The sequence below is a fragment of the Psammomys obesus genome, unplaced genomic scaffold, assembly GCF_907164565.1.
Source record: "Psammomys obesus unplaced genomic scaffold, mPsaObe1.curated_primary_1811, whole genome shotgun sequence".
Lineage (NCBI taxonomy): Eukaryota > Metazoa > Chordata > Mammalia > Rodentia > Muridae > Psammomys > Psammomys obesus.
Genome location: NW_026596073.1, coordinates 12783438 through 12800943, shown reverse-complemented (window position 1 = coordinate 12800943; position 17506 = coordinate 12783438).

The window sequence follows — 17506 nt, the reverse complement described above, 5'->3', positions numbered from 1 at the left end:
TATCTATCTATCTATCTATCTATCTATCTATCTATCTATCTATCTATTGTTTTGATTTATTTTGAGACACAGTCTTCCTGTGCTACCCAGGCTGGCCTCCAACTTTCAACTTTCAAACAATCCTGCCATTTGGCTATCTAGGTAGCCCCTCTTTGTGGGTGTGCCTGCTGGTTAGTGCCTGGCTACAGCAGTGTTTGTTTGATTGTTGTTGTTTTTAAAACAAGTTTTCCTGTAGCCCAGGCTGGCTTGAACTGGTGATCCTCCTACTTCTACCTCCCAGGTGCTAGATTATAAGAGTTAATCAATGCTCTTGGCTAGCTACAGTACTTTTACAGGTGCTGACTCTTCTTAGATCTCAAAATACCTATTTCCAAATCTATATACTGCCTGCTATTATTATTTTGAAGTAAACATTTCCTAGCACAATGAAACTGTCAAGGAAGCTGTAATCATAAATACGCTCCGTAGTTTTAAAGTCACTTGGGTTCCAAGAACCAGGCATTTCTAAAGCATCCTTGCAAGTTAGCAAGCAATGCCCTAGAGATTTTATAGTCAAGAAACCTGAAAGGCAGAGAGTTTAACACATGTAGCTAGTGAATTACGCCAAATCAGAAAAAAAGAAAAGAAAGGATAACTTGAAAGAAAAACCTCGAGTTTGACTTTGGGCTTCCTGAGCTCAGAAAAGTTATAAAATAACACACACACACACACACACACACACACACACACACACACACACACACAATCAAAATTAGACTTGAGGAAGTAGTTAATAAAGTTCAGAAATTTACTGTTTAAAAATATAGTATTTCACAGCTCATGCTATGTGAGAGTAGTTATTACGAACAATGTGTTTTTTAAAAGCAATTTGTTCCTTGATCTCCTCTAATTAAAATTTATCTGAAAACTAATTCTCCTGGTTTTAGTGTAAGAATGCTGAAACAGAAATGAGCTTAAGCACTATCACTAGTTCTTAAGTTTCAAGCTGTGTGAGACACAGTAGAAGTTTCAAGCTGTGTGAGACACAGTAGAAAATGACTTAGTGCTGGAATCAGTTATCAGGATCTCAGATTCCTGGGTCTTACAACACGTCAGGTAAATTTGAGGAAGCGTGGGCATTTCAGAGATGGTAAAGATCCTGTTCAATCCTGAAACTGATGGACAGCTCAGGCACAGCGTTAGACAAATGGCAAGACCCAGTCCGGGATGTGAGCGCCAACCAGCAATCTGGAGTCTGTGCTGGTGTTGTCTCTAGTGTGTGACACCTACAGGTAGGTGTGAGAGCCATCCACCAAAGCCTTCTGTTAAAACCCCACCTGCCAGCTCTCAGCGGTCGATAGTGAGTTCCCAAGTGCAGACACAAAGTTCTGGGCCTCTGCAACCTACAGCTCCCAACACTAGGCTGCGTTGGCCTTATGAAAAGCAAATTGGACTTAAGATCAGATGTCTTTACAGTTATGATATCCTGGCTACGTGGCTTCCAGAGAGTCACTTGATCTTCATAGGCCCTGTTTGCCTCCTGTAAGAGGGATGATAATGCTAATATTTTACGTGACTGCCACATCATTCACTGAGATTCAGGGTCTTGCAGAAATGATTTGTAGATGCCAAAGTTCATATAGTAGATACTGTTAAGCTGTGATTCACAGTGTCGATCCATAATATGCACATGGATCTTTCCTGGTACAACTGCTTTTTGCCTCCAGACACTAACTGAAAAACATATCCTGTCACAAGGATCCCACTTCATGGTCAATGTGGTTTCACAGTCTGCCCTCAGTTTATCCCTCTGCTCTCAACTGGATTTTCTTAGTAACTTTTGAACATGAGGCTCTTCAAATTAACCAGTGACGGCATTTCTTTCCAGCTTACAGCTCAGTGTCTGATTTATATTCTTCCGTATCTTTGTTTACTCGCCCTCCTCATCCCTATGCACTGAGTAAATATACATTTTTGATGTATTATGCATCAGAAATATATGCATGTGCATGTTTTCTATATGAAGTAAAATGTAAGATACTGAGTCCATGATTAGAATCACTGTCCACTCTAGACAACCTAGATTCTGAATTCCTGGTGGAAATAGTATTTCAATCCCTAGTGCAAGAAGCTGGCACATTGTGGGTTGTCACTAGCAGTGCAAACTGCAGCATGTATTAATGCACACTGAGAGGGAAGTACAGAGCATATCGGTCTATCATGAGAGAAGTTCTCTTCTGTGCTAACATTCCTGCAGCATGATTTATTCCGTTATTATGGTTTGTGCTAACTAAGGGTATTTGACCTTCAAGGTATCTGTTGTTGCTTTTTTTCTTTTAATGTATCTCACTAAAGTTTTCTATTCTCCAGATAAACAAATGCAGGTCTATTTTATATTCTGTTTTCAGTTATAATCAAGCCTGATACTCTTATTAAGAAAAGTGAGACTGCTGATTTTGCTGATGTATTATCAGAAAACAAATAAACTAAAAGAATAAATAAAGAAATGAAAATAAAATAACAAAATAAAAATAAATAAAGAAGAGACTAGCCAGTTTCTCCTGAGGGGCCTCACACAAATTTTCTACCATTGAGCAATACACCCAGCCTTCTCAAATAATTATAAAGGCTGTTTAATTAGTTTTTAATGACAAGGAGGGTTGGATTACCTCAGAAGGAATTCAGCCATATGTTTGAAAGTGATGGGCATCCCTGCATGAAGAGACTGGGAGTAGCAAGTAGGACTACAGTGTATATACGAAGCTCTCTGTTGCTTCATGAAAGTTTGACAGAAAATTCACCACTTAAGACATTTATCTTTCACATGGTTTCTGAGGGTCAAAGATCAGGGGGCAGCTTAACGAAGTTGTTCTGGCTGAGGGCCTCCTTTGAAACTGCAGCCAAGCTCCTGGTTTGGCTATGGAACCCCTCAAGAGTCCTTAAGTTATGGACAATGACTTTAGTGGCCACACAACTTAGGACCAAATCTTCAGAGAGACAAAGTCTCGTGGCCTACTGAATGGCACCCACCACACATATCACCACTCATCCAGCATGAGAGGGGCTCATGTAAGGATATGAACACTGGAGTTAAAGAACCACTGCCCTGTTTTAGAGCTAGCCACCACAGCTACATAACACCAGCTTATCCTTGAGTTCTGCCTGAATCCTAAAACAAAGCATAGACAATGCCCAAAGTTTGGTTTCTTGGTAGCAACATGAGGAATTTGATTTCAAGTCCAGTCAATGTATTTTTACTAATACTGATTTGGGAGCTGTGAAGGCTAATATTACCTGGCTTGACAGGAACTAGACTTGTCTAGGAGACACAATTTAGGGTGTGCTTGTAAGGGAGTGTCTACATTGTGCTAACAGAAGTGAAAAGACCCTAAATGCAGGAGGCATAGTTGGGCTGGGATCCCAGATTGAATGAAAAAGGGGGAAAAAGTGAGCTGAATATCAGAATGTAACTCTGTTTCCTTCCAGCATCTCTCTTTGCATTGTGACCAGCAACCTCCCACTTCTAACTATGCTCTTCCCACCTTAAGGAACTACACCTTCAACCAGCAATAAATGATGATGTGCAGAGCAAGCATTTCCTTCTCTTTTGTTAGGTATATTGTTGTCGGAGTAATAGAAGCAATACAGGGGTTCCGTAGTACACGGGGGCCTGTGAAGTGGCTTCACAACCCTCATCACTGCTAAAGAAAACAATTACCCATAACATCACTGTTAGGACTCATCAAGCAGTTCAAAATAAAGTTTAGGACAAATCCCACATGAATTGGGGCTTCAGCTGGATTGTGAAGCTTCCTGGAAGGCTAGGGTCTAGGGCGTGAAGGACTAAATGCAGACATGATGCGAGAGGAGGGACCACAGAACAGGAGAGAAGCCCTGCGTGTAGCTGGGAAGCACAAGATGCTGATTCAGAAGCCCAGCGGGCTGTAAGGGGGCTGGCTTCTACTCTGAGGGCAAAGAGCAAAGGGCCTCTTTTTCCTTTTACATCAGGAGAGGAGTCAGAGCATCTGCTTATAGCAGACGTGGACAATGTACAGTGCATTTGCACACCTTCAAAAGACTGGGAGATGCGACTATCATATTCTCCTTCTGTGAGTAGGCTTTGGACCTCAGGTTGTTTGCAGCTGAAGTTCGCACACTTTCCACCAGAAACTCCGTCATCAGCGCTGTGTCTGTTAGGCTTGCTCTCCTGGAAACTGTGAAAAACAGGCAGGACTCCCCAGTGACTCAGAGGGGAGGATGGAAAAGAAGGACTCTGTGGATTCAGCAAGGTGACTTTACACAGACTTCCTCCTTTCTGTACTCTATGCCAACAGGCAGACTTTGACCCTTGTGAAAGAACAGCTGACCACACTCCCAACACTGTCCTGTCTAAAGACGCACCCAGTGGAGACTAAGCCCTGGCATGCAATGTCCTGGAAGTCCGCTGAACAAGAAGTCCAGGCGAGGTGCTCATTTTATGCCACTATTTGCTTTAACCTGCTTTAAGTGTGAAGGCAGTTTTCTTAAGGTGATGAGAGTGGCAGATGACAGTCACACTGACAAGAAGTTTAAAGAAAGGATCATGCCAACATGTGCAAAATGATGCCAGAGGGACTTTTGCTATTTACGGCATCTAATATAGAAGAGTCTGGACAGCTGGATCTGAATTCTGCTCCACTGTTGGTCTAATGTACATTGATTAGTAGATTGTCTTGTGTTATTTGAGCTCGCTGAGAAGCTGGCTCTGGAAGTAGGATTCCCCCAACCACAGACACCTCAGAACCAAGCATGTTTGTCTCCAGTTGCCCTTTCAGGCCCCTTGTCTGGGGGATGGAATGGCCCAACTCTGTGACAAGGAGGGGAAAGAACAGCAAGACAGACCAAGAGTATTATCATTTGTCCCATGATACAAATATGTCTGCACTAGGCAAGAGGAAGCCTTGCCACGGAGGATCAGCCACTGACAGAAAGCCTAGTCAGAAATTTCAGTGGATTGCTTCAACCTTCCCAACTGGGTTTCCTCAGGATGTTTGTGATGAGATGAGAATTTTTTTTTTAAAGCTTGGGAGCTTGGCTCAGGAGTTCTATTGTAGGCCCTCAGGCAGAAGCTCCAAGTGTTTTGGGGTTCCCCAGGTCTCCCTCGTCAGTGTCTGCTGGTTACTCTCATTTGATGCTTTATTGTTCTATCCCTGCTTGATGTACCCTTAACGAACTCATTCCTTGAAAACTGAAAGCTGGGCTGACGCATATTATTCTCCTGGCAGGAAAGCTAGAGCCGTGACTTAGAACAATGCATGCAATCCTAGGTCCTCACTTGTATAATGTTGTGGTGATGTCCGTCTCATCACACATTGTATCCATTAATGTGGGTCCCACATAGAAGGCGGTATACAAACTGTAGTGTCTTAGTGAGGTTCTCCACAGGAGTAAAGCCAGTAATAAAAGATTTATGAATAAGCTGACAGAGTCAGAGGCTGAATAGTCCCAGGGTGGTCATCTTCTTGGCAGGCAAGGGAAACAGCACAGCTTTGTACAAGAAGCTGGCAGCCTTGGAACAGGCGGGACCAACAATGTAGCTCCAGTCTGAGGCTGAAAGGCTGGACCACAGCTGGGCAGTGGAGGGTATGAGTCCACACTCAAAGGCTGAAGAGTCTGAGTCTCAAGTCCACAGACGGTGGACTTGACACTCCTCTGCTGGGTTTGGTGGTGAGCATGTGAGATTCCTGCCCTTCCATGTTTGGTCCTGTCTGGGATTCCAGGCTGTCAGATAGTGTTGCCTGCCCTCCTCCTCATGCCTTTCCTTGCCCGTATGCCAATGGCCTCTGGTATCAACCTCACAGATATATACCAAACTGTTTTACTAACCGCCCTTTCAGGCACCTTTTATAGTTACTTTTATTACGGTGCATGTTCCTTAATAGAAGACTTCCTACAGATCATGACCATGTTCATCTTAGACTAAGATACCTTTGCATTCTCAGACGCCTGGTAACAGTGAGGCAGAATCATCAGACTGAAGTGCTCATTACACTGTAAACACTCGGACAAGAGGAGCAGCTATGGTAGGCAACTGGCAGGAATGTTCCCCAGAGGTGCAGGCATACAGAGAGAATCAAGAGTAATAAATAATTATTAATCATTGATCAACAATTAATAGTTGGTCAACGATTAATAGTTAATTGTTAATCAATGTTTAATAATTCATCAAAATTAAATCTAAGTTATTAATATTTTAAAGTACCAAAAACCTATAATCCAATACTATTTTAATTAATCACTAACAATCAATAATTTATTGATAACTTTAAATCAAACAATAATTTGATTTGTTGATAATTAAAATATTATTAACTTCCATATAGAGTAACGGTAAGCTGAAGAAAATAATGGGACCGACATGGTATTTTGTGAGGTACTGTGGGCATGGGGCAATCTAAAGCTAGAGCACATGACCCAGTAAAGGCTCTTTGTGAAGAATATGTGTAATGCCATTTGTTACCAGGGCTCACGTTAAGCTGTGTGCCAGTGTCACAAAAAAAGAAGATAGCAAAGCATTCTAAAGCGAAGCCTGACACTTCTCCCGGGCCACAATGGGCCTCTGGACACAACACCCGATACCTCTTCTGATGTTTTCTAGTTATTTGAGCTTCAGAAACATCATAGCCTGGACATGAAGCTCCGGGTGAATGTGTAAAGAATGGATAAAGTTGTGAGCTAATTTGTATTATTTGACATGGGCTGGGCCATGTCAAGGACCTCAAGGCCTCAGACCCATGAGAGCGGCAAACCTTCCTCCAGGGCGAGGCTCAGAGAGATGGCAAAGCTTCCCTCTGTTCTGAGTGCAAATGCTGGCAGTGTGTGCAGAAGCCTGCAAGCACAGATTCCTCCTCCCAGATGACTGCAGCCGGGCATTGCTTGCCTACAGGGACCTCTTACTGAGACTGGCTGATTCCTCCCTGCTGAGCTGTACATAATAAACATGCTTGAGTGCTGGGCTGTTGTGTAGTGAGCAGAGGCCACCAGATTTGAGCTTTTCTGTTCATGTGTCTGTATGTCTGTTCCTTGTTCACTTCCTTATCTCCCCAGTCAGCTTTCTAGGACCAAGCTAGGCTGGTCCTGGTGCACAGGTCTTATGCCTGGTAGGCGAGAATGAATTGGTGATCTTTTCATGCTTTTTGTTAACCACCTCTCTACAGTTTCATAGAAAGACAAAGTTTGTCAACTAGAATCTGAGTGTAGAGCCTGCCTGGAGCAAGGAGAGAGACCCAGCCTCCCAGGAGGACAGCTCAGGAGCAAAGAACAGCTGAGCTCAAGGGCAGCTAAGCAGAAGTGTTCTGTGGAGGTTGCCTGCAGAGACAAGAAAGTGGTTGTGTGTGTGTGTGTGGGGGGGGGGGGTTATCCTGGGATGAAAAAAGAGCAGTCTATCCAAAGAAACCCTAAATATCTTGGTTTTGAGAAGACTTTTTTTCCTGCGAAAAAAAGTTTCTCTATGTAGCGTTGGCTGCCCTAGAACTCACAGAACCCTAGAACCCACCTGCCCTAGAACCCACCTGCCTCTGTCTCCCGAGTGCTGCAATTGAATGTGTGTGTCAGCATCACCCACAGAGATGTTGATATGTAGATTAGAAAAACAAACAGATAGAAAGAAATAGATAATAGGTAAATGATAGAGATGAGTATGGTATAAAGGAAACTATATGAAGGCATCTTAGTTAGGGTTACTGTAATGAAACACCATGACAGAGACTGGAGAGATGGCTCAACGGTTAGGAGCACTGGTCCCGAGTTCAATTCCCAGCAACCACATGGGACTCACACTCACCTATAATGTGCTCTTATGCCCTCTTCTGGTATGCAGGTATACATGCAGATAGAGAACTCATACCTAAAATAAATAAATCTAAAACAAAACAAAAACAACATGACCGAAGCAACTTAGGGAGGAAAGAGTTTATTTGCCTTCCACGTTGCTGTTCATTACCAAAGAAAGTCAAGACAGGAACTCAAGCAGTGGAGGGACCTGGAGGCAGGAGCTGAGACAGAAGCCATGGAGGGGTGCTGCTTATGGCTTGTTTCCCCTAGGTTGCTCGCTCTGCTTTTCCATAGAACCCTGGACCACCAGTCCAGGGATGGCACTACCCACCATGGACTGGGCCCTCACCCATCAACCACTAATTTAAAAAAAAAATGTCCAATAGGTTTGCTCACAGCCTGATCTTATGGAGGGGTTTTCTAAATTGAGGCTCTTTCCCCTTGGATGAAAAGCCTGTGTCAAGTTGACACAAAACTAGGCAGTACAAAAGGTTATAATTAGTTTAAAAACTACTTTGCAAGTCTTGTCTGCTTTGGCTTAAACCAAAGATTTTAAAAAAATGCACAGTTTTTGCTGTAAGACAGGCTTAGTATGTATTTCTCAAACTTGCATTCGATGTTAAAGAATGTGGACTGAGATAGGAACAATTTTTTTTTCATAAGACTTAAGAACACACATCATAAGGCAATGTTTCTAAATATCATTGCTGTGGGTGTCTGTAGGCACCGTCTTCACCACTGCAATCAATACTCAAGGGTCTGGGTGTGGAAACAAACAAATTATTCCCTATAAAATTTCCATGGTTTAGAATAATTTTCTATGTTGATCATTTAGGGACATTTCAGAGGAGAGTGCAACAAAGAGAAACCTAGTAATAAGCCAGTGTGAAGTATGCATTCAGTGTTCTACAAGAATCATACGTATATTACATGCTGTGTTTTAAATATATATACATATATGTCTATAAACATATATTTATGTATATCCCTAACCCTAACTTTATCATATATATATTTCCACCTATATGCATACGTATAGATACACACACACACACACACATATATATATATATGGAAGACCAAGAAATTAACCCCTTCTCTCACTGCAAACAAGACACCAGAGAAGTCAGACTGTAACATCTGTCTATGAAAGCTCCCTTTTTCTGAATACATGAATCATGCCCTCTTCATATCACCCCATCAGAGCAATATGGGATTAATGGTGCCCAGATGTTTTGAACAGATTTCCTCACATCACTGTACTTTATACCAAAAGATAAGGCCTTGGTAGTTCTTTTAAAAAATATCTTCAGTCCAAAGTTCATTATCTCATAAGTACAAACCACTTCAAAAACAAATACATAATAAGAAATAGATGGATATTACATTTAGATAGAATGGGCAATACTAGGAGAACACTATGATTAACTTAGAGGTGGGGGGAATGAGAAAAATAATGTATATTAATCTGTAAAACGTGTGTCACTTAGCACATTAATTTATAAAATGTGTGTAGCTTACTTATAAGAAATTTCAAACATTCCTTGTCACTACAAGAACACATATACTCAATATCTCCACTCATGGTTTGTGAATGTGGATGTGAGGAGGTAGAGTCCATGCGAACAGGATTCTCCCTGAGGTCGGGGGAGGAGAGGTGTGTAAAGTTATCTTAGAAAATAATTCTTTAGAGCATTGACAATTAGTAGCTTGTAGTGCCAGAGGCACCGGCTGCTTCTTCTGGGCTTTTGTGTTCCTGGGGTACACAACTTTCTTTCTTTGTTACCCAGAAAGCATACCTCAGCTAGTGAGAGATGTTTCTGTTTTCAAGTAAGGCCAGTTTGCATTTTCATGCTCAAGAGGACCTGTTCATCTTTAAGGTAGTCTTGTTTTTGTTTTTTTGTTTTTTTTTTCCTCTCTGTGCTTAGGTCTTGCGATGAAACACTGGTTCATAGGACAGAAGCAGAAATCTAGAAGCCTTTGACATAGCTGTACGTTTCTGTGTGCCTCTCTGTTTGCAGCCTCAAGCACCAAGCCTTCGAGGTCCAGCATAGCAGCTAAAGACGAGATGGCACAGTGGACAATCCTAAAAGAAACAAGCTAGACCCCTGAGGAGATTTTGAAATCGTTGGCCTCCTAACGACATGTGGTTCCACTTAACTAAGAGAGAAACCCATGTCTGACTTGGTCAAAACAAAACCGCTTTTATTTTGAATTTGCTTTCACTTGTAGTTAAACAAGATAAAGGGCAAGATTCAGTGTTTTGATTTTTTTGTTTTAATTGTAGAAGAGTCAAAAGAAAGATACAGATTCCTGATGGGCAGGTAAAGAGTGCAGAGTCTGAGTGTAGCTCTAATTCAGAGACCCTAAAGCAGTTTCTGGAGCCATATCACTGCATGACCAGGGTCACTCAGAGCTCCTTTGGAGCCACGCTACTTCTGACAGCTTTTAGGAATTTGTAACAAAGCATGATGTCATCAGCCTTTAGTCTTTAGAAATGCAGTTGAGACTGTCATAGATTTCATAATGTCTCCTCTGTCTTTTGGGATAATTATTTCTGGGAGGAGAAAAGGAAGACTTGAGAATTACACAAAGATTTTCAGGAGCCTTCCTTCAAAAAAAGTCAGAAGATGGACATCCAAAGATTGCCTGGTGATGACAGAACCAATGTGCAAAGATTACAAAGACAAGGAGGCAAGCATCTCAGAGCCAGTTTAGATTAAAAAAAAAAAAAAAGGCCAATAAATCTGTCACAGTTACAGAGAACCCACCTCCTTGCAAGTTTTGTCTTTTCTCATGCTGAGAACATCATTTGTGAGACTGGAGTGTAGAAAGGTTCTGACATAGTCTGCTGAGATGTTTACTTGTCATGGAATTTCCAACAGCAGTTGGCATCTTTTCCTCCACTAGGAGCCTCTCCTCACACTTCGCTTCATTTAACACAGGAGGTGCCAAACTATGGCTTGTAAACTCCATCATAGCATGCGGAATCAAGATACAGTTTATATATTTAAAAGGATCAAAAATTAAGAGAAGAATAACAACTTGTGACAAGAAAATTATATGGCGCTAACATCTCAATGTCTATAAATAAAATGGAATTTGAGCACAAACATTGCTGCTTGTGGAAAGGTTGTGTGTGTCTGTCTTCCAACCACACTGGCAAAGTTAAGTACAATACAAGCTGTGTGGCCCAGAAACCTTGGGTGGTAATTACCTATCCTTATAGAGACAATTTGCCAGCCTCAAATCTAGCTTAATGTAACATATAGGTCTTTAAGTTCAGAAACAAAACCCTAAAATTGAAGAGTTCAAAGTATATTAAGGAAGCTTCTTGTCTCCAACACATAACCTGGCCAAAGCCTGTAGTCTTTATTTTTTTGTAAACTACTACCACATTTGTCCAATATCTAGGTATTACAATATATATTCTTTTAAACTATTTGCAAACACTTACTTTAAAAAGTTGTACTTTTGTCCCAGTTTTACTCTCTGATAGGCATGGTCAGGTGTTGACCCATGCTTGGAAATACTTCATGGCTTGACATTTTCTTGGCGCTTTCTGAATGACAAGATTTCTTTAAGTAATTTATGGGCAGATTAAAGAATACCACAAAGTTAGTAAACACTACAGAAGACAGATAGTACCAAACCACAGAGAAGTTAATTAAATTTCCCTAACATACACAACTTGCAAAAAGCCAGTTGGGATCAGAACTCAGCCTGGCTGTAGAACCTGAGATTCATTGCCATTCCATTTACAAAAGCTTCTGGGAGTTACATTCTGTGTGTCATTCTTTTAAGTATATGAAGATGGCTATCAAATTCTTATCTATAAGAACATTATATATAAATACATATATGAGAGAGAGAAAGAGTTCAAGGCATATAAAACATATTTTCACTGTAGTTTTTCTGTAACTTTATTGTCTAGGTGCCCTAAAATGGTAAGGGGTTTGAAAACTATTTATTATTAAGAGAAACAAAAGAGTCTAAGGATATTTAACCCAGAGAAGAGAACTTTCATCAGGAGAGAAGAGAAAGCCTAGAATTCTCAAGGCATTCAATAAATCCACAGGAAGCAAGAACATTTTCCCACTGCTTAGTTCTGCAGAGCTGAGACCATTTCCTAGTAGCTTCCAGGAAAATGTTTTTGTTAAATATGGTCCTTCAGGCAGCAGATGCCTAGATGTAATTATATAGGGTGGGTTTTCATAGGGAAAATGCAAGTGCAGACAGAGCTAGGCAGGGAGCTGGGGAGCCTGCAAAAACAGTCAGACTCTGACTGAACTCTTATATAGAAAGAGAGAGAGAGAGAGAGAGAGAGAGAGAGAGAGAGAGAAAGGAAGAAAGGAAGAAAGGAAGAAAGAAAGAAAGGAAGGAAGGAAGGAAGGAAGGAAGGAAGGAAGAAAGAAAGAAAGAAAGAAAGAAAGAAAGAAAGAAAGAAAGAAAGGAAGGAAGAAAAAAAAGAAAGAAGTAGAGGGTCTTTGTCTCCTGGAAACTCATCTGTCACAGTTTCCTTTATAATCTGTAACCTTAGGAGATGAAGGCCAAGGTGAAACAGATGGGGTCTTGGTCAATTGTGCTGTGGTAAGAGAAAGTGTGTGAGCGTTTATCATGACTTCTAGTCTCAGGTCTCATTGTTCTACCAAGCAAATCCAGTCTTTTCCTTATAAAGGCAAACCTATAATAATAACCCAAGACCTCTCAGCAGAAACCCTGTAAGTGAGGAGAGCACGGATTGAAATACTTCAAGCAATTGTCAATCAAGACTTAAAATTAAGCCAAAAATAAAAACCTTCTGTGATAATCACAAAAACAAAAGCAACTCAGTATCTCAAGCAAGCACTGCAGAAAAATAGTTACAAGAATAACATATATTAAAGAGGAAGAAAGATATACACAGGTATGACAATTCAGAAAAGAATGAATCAATATAAGAATTTATAAGTGACTGTTAGGAATGAAGCAATAATTTTATTACTAACCTAGTAAACCTGAAAAATCTATAAGATGGAAAAAAAAAAGAAATATTAGCACATTTTTTTCAATAATCACTCCAAATCTCTCAACTCTCCAATTAGAAGACACCGACTGAATATATTAAAAACAAAGGCTCAACTGCTTGCTGTTTTCAAGAAACTCATTCCACTGGCAAACACACAATGAACGTAAAAGAAAATTTTATTCCAAGCAAACACAATCATCTTTCAAAATGCCAGAATAGCTATGTACATATTTGACAAAGAAAATTTGAAGCCAAACTTATTGAGAAGGGACAAGAAAGGTCATGATACATTAATAAAGGGAATAATTAAAGACTATATTCTAATTACGGGCTGGAGAGATTGCTTAATAGTGAGTGTATACTGCTTTTGCAAAGGATCTGAGTTTGGTTCCTAGTGCACATATCAGCACATCAGAACCACCACAGGTTAACACTGTAGTTCCAGTGAATTCAACAAGATGACAATAATTAACTTTGGTCACTGTATTTAGATACACACATATAATTGGGAAAAAAGACTATACAACAATTTCAAATAAACTTACACTGATGTTGGTGTATCCATTTATGTAAAACAAAGACTAGTGGACACAAATGATAGATTAGGATACAGTAACAGTGAGTGACATCTCTACCCAACTCTCAAATGGGTAGGCCATCCAAACCACAAAGTCAGCTTCAGAGTTAAGCCAGTTGATGGAACAAATGAGCTTAATGGATGTGGAGAGACTATTTTATCCAACAGCTGTAGAATACATAATCTTCTTAGGAACCCATGAACTTTCTCTAAAATAGATAACAATTTAGGCCATAAATCATGTATCAGCAATTTTTTCTTAAAAAAGAAATAATTCATTGTATATTATCAGAACTTAGCAAGGAAAGTGTGGACATAGATCTTGAAGGAGACACTTTTGAGAAATGAGGAAGAGGCCGAGAGATTTTTAGACCCCAATGAAAGTGAACAGCCAGCTTACTACAGTTTTGGGGATATAACAAAGGCAGTACTCAGAAGGAAATTTACAGTCGTGAGTACTTGTATATATTTGAAAGGGAGAATCTGAAGACATAGATCAGTCTTCTAGCAGCTAACCCCATGCCTGCTTTTCTACAGTTTAGGATTTCTTTAAATCTAAGGTGACCACCTGTTTTCAAAGCCATAGTTGTGGAGATCAGAAAAGAAAGAACAAATTTTATATCTGTTATTAATAACACATGTGTTGACAAGCCTAGTTTTAAATCATTTCATGAATTATCTATGAACTGGCATGTTATAGTGGAAATACAGTAATCACAAACTATTAATTATGGGCATTGCATGAGTTCCTGACATTGGGTTTTATATCTATGCCTAACATAAGACCCACAGGCATGTATTAGATAAGCCTTCTTATATACTCCGTAGTATCCATGAAGACACTCAAGTCTTAGGGGATTGAAATATTTTTCTGGGAACAGAAATAGGAAATTGTCTGATTGTCTTATTGTAAAACTTAAAAAAAATTTGGTTGGCATTTTTTTAATTTTAATTTTTTATATTAATTAGTTTATTCACTTTGTATCCCAGCTGTAGGCCCCTCCCTTCCTCCCTCCCAATCCTACCCTCCCTCCTTCATCTCCTCCCATGCCCTTCCCTAAGTCCACTGATAGGGGAGGTCCTCCTAACCTTCTATCTGACCCTAGCTTACCAGGTCTCATCAGGACTGGCTGCATTGTCTTCCTCTGTGGCCTGGCAAGGCTGCTCCCACCTCAGGGGAAGGTGATCAAAGAGCCAGCCACTGAGTTCATGTCAGAGACAGTCCCTGTTCCCATTACTAGGGAGCCCACTTGGATACTGAGCTGCTATGGGCTACATCTGAGCAGGGGTTCTATGTTATATCCATGAATGATCCTTGGTTGGAGTATCAGTCTCAGAAAAGACCCCTGTGCCCAGATATTTTGGTTCTGTTGCTCTCCTTGTGGAGCTCCTATCCTCTCCAGGTCTTACAATCTCCATCTTCTTTCATAAGATTCCCTGCACTCTGCTCAAAGTTTAATTACGAGTCTCAGCATCTGCTTTGATACACTGCGGGGTAGAATCTTTCAGAGGCCCTCTGTGGTAAGCTCCTGTCCTGTTTACTGTTTTCTCCTTCTTTCAATGTCCATCCCGTATGTCTTTCTGAATGAGGACTGATCATCTTACCCAGGGTCCTTCTTCTTGCTTAGCATCTTTAGGTGTACAGATTTTAGTATGTTTATCCTATATTATATGTCTAATATCCACTTATAAGTGAGTATATACCTTGTGAGTCTTTCTGCTTTTGGGATACCTCACTCAGAATTATCTTTCCTAGATACCACCATTTGCCTGCAAATTTCATGATTTCCTAGTCTTTAATTGCTGAGTAGTATTTCATTGTATAAATGTACCACAATTTCTGTATCCATTCCTCAACAGAGGGGCATCTGGGTTGTTTCTAGGTTCTGGCTATTACAAATAAAGCTGCTACAAACATGGTTGAGCAAATGTCCTTGTTGTATACTTGAGCATCTTTCGGATATATGCCTAGGAGTGGTATAGCTGGATCTTGAAGTAGCACTATTCCTAACTGTCTGAGAAAGTGCCAGATTGATTTCCAAAGTTGTACGAGGTTACATTCCCACCAGCAGTGGAGGAGGGTTCCCCTTTCTCCACATCCTCTCCAGCATGTGTTGTAACTTGAGTTGATCTTGGCCATTCTGATGGGTGTAAGGTGAAATCTCAGGGTTATTTTGATTTGCATCTCCCTGATGACTAAGGATGTTAAGCATCTCTTTAAGTGTTTCTCTGCCATTCTATATTCTTCTATAGAGAATTCTCTGTTTAGCTCTGTTCCCCATTTTTTAATTGGATTACTTGATTTGTTGCTTTTTAACTTCTTGATTTCTTTAAATATTCTGGATATTAGCCCTCTGTCAGATATAGGGTTGGTGAAGATCCTTTCCCAGTCTGTAGGTTGCCATTTTGTTCTGCTGACAGTGTCCTTTGCTTTACAGAAGCTTTTCAGTTTCATGAGCTCCCATTTATTGATTGTTGCTCTTAGAGCCTGTGCTGTTGGTGTTCTGTTCAGGAAGTTGTCTCCTGTGCCAATGAGTTCTGCGCGTCTTCTCCCTTAAATCCCTACCACAGCCATCTCTCCCACAGCTTGCTTCCACAATGCTTTTCAAATATGACTCTTCTGGGTGAGAATGGGAACACCTTGTGTTCTCTTAGGCACTGTGTCAATGACACTCCAGCAACACTGGCCTGAGGTGACCATTGAGGGCACTTGAGGCTGATGTGGTGACAACTGAAAGCATGTTGTTCTTACCGGCCAGTAATTGCAGGTTGCCAAATACAGTACAGTCACTGGAAATACAGCATTTGTCTGACCTTGTAGGGGAACTGCTGAAGGTATCCACTTCGGTTGCTTGGTTATGTGCTGATACACAGTAAGATCAGGTGGAGCTGGCATTCTAGAGAGCCAAGAGAGAGACAGACAGACAAGGAACTAAAATAGCAAGGGGCCCTGGAAAGAACTGCAATGGTCAACTCAGTTGCTTATGGGAATCCTTGCAATTCGTGTGTCCAGCTTTAAAGAATACAAATCAGTATCACGGAGAAAAGATGGGCATGACTATATAATGAAAAGGCACAATGAATATATAGAAAGATTTCCCCACTGCAGCTTCTTAAGTAAGAATGGAATGTATTTAAAATAAAATCGTGTCTATATCATTTACTGTGTTTTCAATGGTACAACCACCGGGTAAAGAGATGGGCACATACGTATACTTTAAGAAGTAGAATTCAGATAACTTTAGCAAGTTTTTGTGCATCTACACATCCAGCATCTATCCTCATGAATGTCCTACTGTGTGTAAGGCATTCTACCATATTTTAATATACTGGTTTGGTAGGTCCACAGTGAAGTCCAGATTCTGCATCATAACAAGTTCTCAAATCTCTGGGTAAGGTGGTGCTTGAAATTCAGGCAGGAACTAAAAACTGTTGAGTCTCCTTGGTCAGTTAACGCTGTGGGGTGGGTCAGCCTTCCTAATTTTGTGACCTGTTCATACAGTTTCTCTTGTTGTGGTGATCCCCCAATGATAAAATTACTTATTGCTACTTCATAACTGCAATTTTGCTACTTTTATGAGTCATAAGGTAAATATTTGTGGAGACAGAGATTTGACAAAGGGGTCACGACCCACAGGTTGAGAACTGCTGGTCTAGAGCAGTACCAGGGACAGCTAATGTGGCTAAGTTGGTCCCAGCAGCACTACCAGCACCAGCTGTTGTATGCCCTCAGCTTCCGCTGTTCCCGTTGGTCCACGGGTATTGGAGTCTACGCAGCTGTAGGGAATTCCTCCTTGCAGGGATTTGCTCAGACTCCTAGACCCAAGTGAGAACCCGCCGTGACCAGCCCTGGTCCTTGGACACACTTGGAAGAGCTACCTGCTCATTTTGGCTTTGAGTGGTGGAGCTGGCAGTTTAGGGAGCCAGCTTTACTGTCTACCGTGACTCACTGTAGCACAAATTCCCAAAACCTAGGAAGAAAGTCTCAGTGGCTGGGAAGTGTCATGTTCTGATGGCTCCCTTCTCATTTGCTTTACACAGCACTTCACATTCCAGTTCTTATTTGTTTCATTTCAACTACAATGTGTGTGTGTGTGTGTGTGTGTGTGTGTGTGTGTGTGTGTGTGTGT